Source organism: Podarcis liolepis, assembly GCF_965112155.1.
Source record: "Podarcis liolepis genome assembly, chromosome: 1".
Classification (NCBI taxonomy): domain Eukaryota; kingdom Metazoa; phylum Chordata; class Lepidosauria; order Squamata; family Lacertidae; genus Podarcis; species Podarcis liolepis.
This window is the reverse complement of record NC_139554.1, coordinates 60,743,488-60,750,582: the sequence shown is the minus strand read 5'-3', so window position 1 is coordinate 60,750,582 and position 7,095 is coordinate 60,743,488. Positions and strand designations below refer to the sequence as shown.

The following is a 7,095-nucleotide window of genomic DNA, read 5'->3' as shown; positions in this document are numbered from 1 at the left end:
TTAATTTCTACCACCTGGTCTATCTGCTCTAAAAAAGCGACTACCCAACACACAGACAGATTTGCTTTGCAGGTTTCATCCAGATGCACACACCTTTCAGCCATTAGTAATCAAAAGCACCCTTTCCTTCCCAGCCTAGTTGAATACTGTTAGTACTGAAGGACAAACTGCATCCTGCCACGTCCAAAACAGAATGAAGCCCCGCCCCCTGGTTTTTAAGACCACCCCATGGATGGTACTGGAGCAATTAACCCAATGTGTGTGGGGGGGGGGGCGGTTCGAGATCTGGGAAGCTTACAGAGATAAAGTGGCAGTTTTGCATTTAACACCAGCATTTAGCACTAGCTCAGGGTATTGAGAGCTGCTTGATTAGAGGGTGGGGTGGGGGCAATTGGCAAGTGCCTCCTTCAGCTTCCCCCCTATCTAGTTGGTATGATCCTTTCCCTCGAAAAGAGAACTTCGGGACCTCTTTCTGCAGTTCAAGCGAAGCAAGAAAAATGGCGTCGTGCATCTTTTCCTTGAGGTAATAGCGTGGTTATTTTCCTTCTGTGCGTAAGAATGAGGTGTGCGCTTAGGAAGAAAACCCAGTCTTTGGAATGGCTCAGAATACGAGTTGTGGGATAGGAAGCTTCCTTTTCAAACCTAAAATCTGGGAGGAACTCATAAAACGGCCTTAGCCAAGCTGCTTGCCTCCCGCTTTCAGTTTCCTCTGTGGAAAATGAGGACAGTTACTCAGTCGTGTCTTAATAGGATTCCTGTAGAGTTGACAGGACCCAGGAGTGGGTCACAACAGGAACACTGTCATGCAAATATATGGTAAATGGTTAAGAAATGGGTCCCCAAATTCATGTTTGGGTTAAAAGTGGGTCCTGGGGTCTGAAAAGGGACATACTACAAAGCCAGTAGTAATTATTCCGAGTTGCTCAGGTCTTAACATGCTTTCAGGTGGAGCCACACCCTTGTCCTGGTATTGCCTTTATGGTGGTGCTTTGAATACAGTACCTGATTGATAATGGGATCCTCCTATCCCTCTTTGTTCTTCACATGGTGCTAGTCCCTTTTAAGTGTGATTTACTGTATGTTCTTTTTATAAGAATTTAAAGTCTCAAATATATAAATTAAATGTTAATAAATTTACAAGGCAAACACATACATAAGTATCATCTTCTTTGGCGATCACTCATAGCCAAGTAAGATTGTCTTCCACTAACACAGTTTTAACAATGAGTCCAAAAGTGACTGTGGAGGCCAATTCTGGATCCAGACATCCTTCCACAGTGGGGACATTGGTTTCCGGGTGGGAGTTGATCACGGTGTGCATTTGCCAAGTGTGCCTTTCTCTTAGTACGTTTCTCCCTTGTGTCCTGAGTTCGAGTGTCTTCAAAACCCATGACACCTTTGGTAAAGGCTGTCCTCCAACTGGAGCGCTCGCAGGCCAGTGTTTCCCAGTTGTCAGTGTTTATACTACATTTTTAAAGATTTGCCTTGAGACAGTCTTTAAACCTCTTTTGTTGACCACCAGCATTACGCTTTCCATTTTTAAGTTCGGAATAGAGTAGTTGCTTTGGAAGACGATCATCAGGCATTCACACAACAAAGTTGATGTTGAAGAATCATTGCTTCAACACTGGTGATCCTTACTTCTTTCTAGTACACTGATATTAGTTCACCTGTCATCCTAAGTGATGTGTAAAATTTTCGGAGACACTGTTAATGGAATATTTCGAGGAGTTGGAGATGGCGTTTATAAGTGGTTCATGTTTCACAAGCATATAGTAAGGCTGGTATTACAGTAGCTTTGTAAACAAGCATTTTGGTTTCCTTGCGAATGTCCTGGTCCTCAAACATTCTGCACTTCAATCGGGAGAAAGCCACACTTGCAGAGCTCAGGCGATGCTGGATTTTGGCATCAATGTTGGCCCTTGTGGAAAGAAAACTGCCTAGGTAGAAGTGATCAACATTTTCCAACGTTACATCATTGAGTTGGATTTGTGGCGCTGCAGAGGGGTTATTTTGTACTTGTTGGTGCAGCACTTTGGTTTTTTGGATGTTGAGTGATAGGCAAAGCTTTTCGTAAGCTTCGGCAAAGATATTTAGGATGGTTTGGAGGTCATCCTCTGAGCATGCACACACTATGTTGTCATCAGGATACTGAAGCTCTTTGACGGAAGTTACGGTAACCTTACTCTTTGCTTTCAGCCTGCTCAGATTGAAGAGCTTTCCATCTGTTTAATGTATGATTTCTACTTCGCTGGGGAGTTTCCCTTCGACAAAGTGTAGTATCATGGCAATGAAAATAATGAATAGAGTTGGGTCTGAAACAGTGTAGGAAAGCAGTCCTGAAGCCATTTTGACTTTCCCTGTGACTTCAAGTGTTCCTCTGCAGTGAGGGAGGCAAATGAGGAAAGCCTCCCCATGGTCTCTTTGCTCACAAATCCTGTCTTAAGGGTGTATCTGCGTATGAATAGAGTGAGCCTGTGACCTGGATTCAGGAACTAAAGTATTCACCATCACAAAAGAGTAGCCGGACTGCCCAGGTAATGCAATCAGAGACCATTATCAAGCAATCAGTGACCATGATCAGGTATCCTGGCTTTAGGATTCTGCTGTAGACCGCCCCTTCTGTGATGTCTGTATGATGTATTGGGGGGTGGCCTTAAGCTTACAGGATGGCAATTTCAAAAAGTATAAAAGGGCTTGCACACCATTGTTCGGAGTTCCTCCTCCCTCCCGCATGTGGTGAGTGAGGACCCTGTTGCAACAGTTTAATAAAGATCAGGCTTACTAGCTGCTTTGCTTCTCAATATTCTCTGGTAGGCCTCTGTTATTTTCTCCTACCGATAGGGAACCCACTTTAGGACTCTATACAGGCTCTTCGATACCCTATAAGGGGGAAAAAGAGCAGATTTTGTTTACAACTATGCTGTTTGGCTCGTGTGTGATGTTAGCTTGCTAGTTGTGCACCTGTCCAACCTATCCATCACTGATGCTGTGGAGCACTGTATCTTGTGGGAATGTGCCGTATTAAATTATAAAACCAGCACGAAAAGCTTAATCCAGTAAAATAGGTTGTCAGATTTTTATAGGACTTCCCTTCCTTCGTTTTGTTGTTATGACTGGGATCCAAACTGATTAATAAATAGGAGTTTTGCCATTTTATTTCAACGGCATGATTGCACCTTTAAGCATTTTCTGTTAAGCAAACTGATATTTTTTAAAAAATTGATATTTTCCCACCAACCATCCTCTACTGAGTATTAGTAATAGTTTATTCTTTATTTAATAATACACAATTTACAGCTGTTTGCTTTCATTTATTAATAGCCCTTTCCACTGAACAGGATTAAGAGAAATAATTATTTTTACACACCATAGGGTCCCTGTCAAGTATTAGGTGGATGTCATTAACGTCTCAACAATTGGGAGTCAGAACTGCAAGCATCCAAGTAGGTATATAAAGCTAACAGCGTTCAAAGTTTTCTTCATCTTTCAAAAACAGTTTTGCTAGCCCACAAACTTTTGTCCATATAAAGCTGGGATTAAAAGATAAAGAGTCAGTGGAATAATGCAAGACCTACGCTAATATGTGTTAGCTCAATATGAGTTAGCAGTACAAAGGAGAAATACAGAGAAAAGTAGCATGTACAGAAGACGCAGGCTTCAGTGATTCAGCATTGCTTGGAAGATTCTGTATGCCATGAATATATGCAATTTTCTACTACCAATTAAAAATACTCTCATTGAGTTTTTGCAGATAATTATTGTAGGAATATAATAGGCTGAGGGGTAGGGGATATAGAACCGATCCAACGTTTCAGCTAAAATTTGGAACATTTCAAGTTCTTGAATAGTTGAGAAATTTCCCTTTTCTGCTGAAGAACCTTCTGCAAACTGGTCAAGTAACTGAATGGGGTAGAGAATTTCAGCCACAACTGTAGATCTGTAGATCTGGTTTTAATATTATTGGGTTTTGTTTGACTGTTTTTGAAGAAGGCAATTGGCCTGGGCCCTAATTTTTTCAGTCCTCCTTTTCATAGCTCATCATCCATCAGCATGTATTAACAATAGAGCTTAATTCAACAGTAAGTGACTGGAAATGTCTTGTCCAGATTTAACCTTTAGAAATATTCAGTGAAATGCCCCCCTGTGTTTTTCTGCCTATGATAGCAGGGCAGATTTGGGGATGTAATTTTCATTTGGGAAAGAACAAGTAACTGAAGTCCAAAATAATACACGTTAAAACTAATTGCCTGTGATGTATAAGAAGGACTGCACTCTGCATTCTGTTGCTTAGGGCAAAACAGTACATCAATCTGGATTGGGGCATTGTGCCACTTTCCTGCTGCCATTTGCCCCCAAGGGTACAGCTTGTAGTAAACATAGCCTTCAGAGGAAAATACTGGTGGTGGGATCTTTGGTATGGAGCCTCAGTCCAGATTGGGACCACATTCCAGAATAGGGTCTCTATGGCTGCTTTTCCTAAAAATTATTATTTATTAACTTTCTCTTTATTAAATTATTATTTATTGCATTTCATCAGATGATCACAGGGCAGTTTACAATATAAACACACACACACAAAAGTAGATAACAAGCAAACACATACACCCACCCCGTCCCATGGTCAGCCAAATATGTTTTAAAAGATTCATAACTAATGTAATGTGTAGTTTGGCTGAAGGAGAGATGGGGAATACGATGTTCACTTTACACTATTCAGGATGATGATAATAATAATGCATAACAGGTGCAACAGTGATGCTGATCTTCTACTTCAGTGGAATAGTGTTCAAAATATTCAGTGACAGTTTGTGGAATAGCAGGTGAATGAAGCAGAAAATGAAGCAACAGGTTTTCCCAATTCTTACCAAAAATGGTGGAGATTGTGAAACCGAGTAGTTAGCTCTACTAAGCACAATGGGGCTTATGTCTGGCTAAATATGTATACAACAGCACTGAATGGTTTTGTAATGAACATCTATTTTTACCATAAAATTCTATGCATCTATTGTGGGATTTTGGATATATTGTATATATATGCGGGAGAACATGTCTTGATTCTTCCTCCTAGAGTGAGATGGCTTAATAAGGAAAATAATAGAAGGATTTGTATTTAAAAAATAAATAACACGTAAGGAGGTAGTTGAAAACACTTCTGATGCATTTATAAAAGTAAGTTGTACTAAAATAAATCCCAGTACATTTAAAAAAAACACATTTCATACTTTAAAAAGCTACTTTTAAGATGGGAATTAAGCATTTTAATTGCACAGGGATTTATCAAAGCATTATCAGTACAAAAGAAATTCTTTTTCTCGTGCATTAGTTGCATACTAATTAACACAGTTTGATCTTCTCTAGATGAGCATGTTCTGAATTATTACAAATGGGAGAAAAGCGGTCTGTATACACAATATTATTTTATAGCATTTATTAAGAAATTGGAGTTTTTAATTGCTCCTTCAGATGTCTCAGAAACAGATGAAAAAGGACTCTAGCAATAAACACACTTCATGAGGTTGCATGTACTATTTCCCACAATATTATTGAAGTTAGGTGTGTTACACGCTATCAGTTTCAATTAAGTCATGCTTTCCACTTCTAAAGATTCAACCTCAGAGAACTTTACCTGGGGAAAAGCCCAGTGGGGCTTACTTATGTGAACTAACTAAAGTAAAGACCTCTTGAATTGAGGTGTTATTCAGAAAGGCCTTGACCCTGGGAAGGTGTATGTGTGTAATCTATCATCTCAAACACACAGTTTGCCATATGTGTAGTTCATGTGGCTGCCAACAGATCTGTGAACTGCTGTGTGACAAGAGACCACTTCAAGTAAGTTCATCCACGCAAATATATACCTATCATGAGAGCCACAGCAATTCCTACATAGTTTAATGACCGCTGTATGCTGTGCGCATATAAAGAAAAAACCTTCAAACATTCTGGACTGTAAGCCACAGCTATTTAAATACTCATAAAATTCTTTTTTAAAAAAAATCCCTGCTCTGTTATTACCCAATCAGTAAGTATATTATAGTTTAATCATTTGTATGAGCTCTGACTAATATATGAGCAAGGTGCATGTAACTATGCCTTTCTCTTAGTCAAGTTCCATCAGAAAAATGCACCATTTTAAACTAGTTAATAAATTATGCAATAATTATAAGCAAATAGAAAGCTGGGGGAGGCGGGTTTCTCCTGAACGCTTAGCATCAAAAGATTCAACCCTCACCCCCCCCCCATTTTTTTGCTTTTTCAAATACAAATTTTCTATAGTCTCCCGAGTCCATTCAGCACCACATTAAAGCTTCGAAAATGTGTGCACTACTAGGAACAAACCATTAACCTCAAGGAATCATAGGTCACAGCATGAATGGCAATCACCGGCATACTATGAGTTCCTAGCACTGAGAGTCAATGGTTTAATTAAACAAGATTTGCATGCTGCATGTAGATCACACACTGTGAAACACCTTGAGGCCAAGGCTGTCAGTATAATGTTTCATGGGACTGTGCTTAGCCTTCTGGCTGTTAGCGATGGCCATGGGAAAACAAAAGGTGCTGGCTCAGAGCAGAGAGTCGATTCAAACAGGAACAGCAGCACACAACACGCAGACAATCCTCTCGAGGTTTGATTGTGTATTTTGAAAGGAACTTAACATACTGAAGTAGTCAGGAGAACATGCCCTATAACAATTTTGAATTGTCGCTGAACTGAGGCGCAGCTCATGCACACAACCGCAGTGCTTAATTTCCTCCAAACAATACACCTCAGGATTGCACTTCGGTGACTGACTAGTGCTGGAAGGATACCCATGTCAGCACAGGATTGCAAGGATTTCTACAATTGTACCTTCCCTTTTGGGAAACAATGAGAACAGGGCGATCACTGCAACTTCATCTAGTCAAAAAGGTCTATCTTCAGGTAAAAATATGTCAGTTCAGCACCATAGGTGGTATTATTTTCAAGACCAATGTGTCAACCATTGCCATCTAGGTCCAGTGGTTGCTGGCTTTTATGCAGATTAAGAAGCTGTCCACAATAAGCCATTATTATAGAAACAGATGGGTAGTATGGCCTTGATATTCTCGCCT

General features: G+C 40.1%; 1 long non-coding RNA gene across 3 annotated transcripts in view; it reads left to right on the top strand.

The window, feature by feature from the left end:
• Nucleotides 1–382: 382 nt before the first annotated feature.
• LOC310689082 overlaps nucleotides 383–7,095 on the top strand; it is a 57,635-nt gene continuing 50,922 nt past the window's right edge. For all 3 annotated transcript variants that reach the window (XR_014517289.1, XR_014517290.1, XR_014517291.1), the window contains exon 1: nucleotides 383–523. This is a non-coding gene — a long non-coding RNA (uncharacterized lncRNA). The remainder of the gene's footprint in view (nucleotides 524–7,095) is intronic.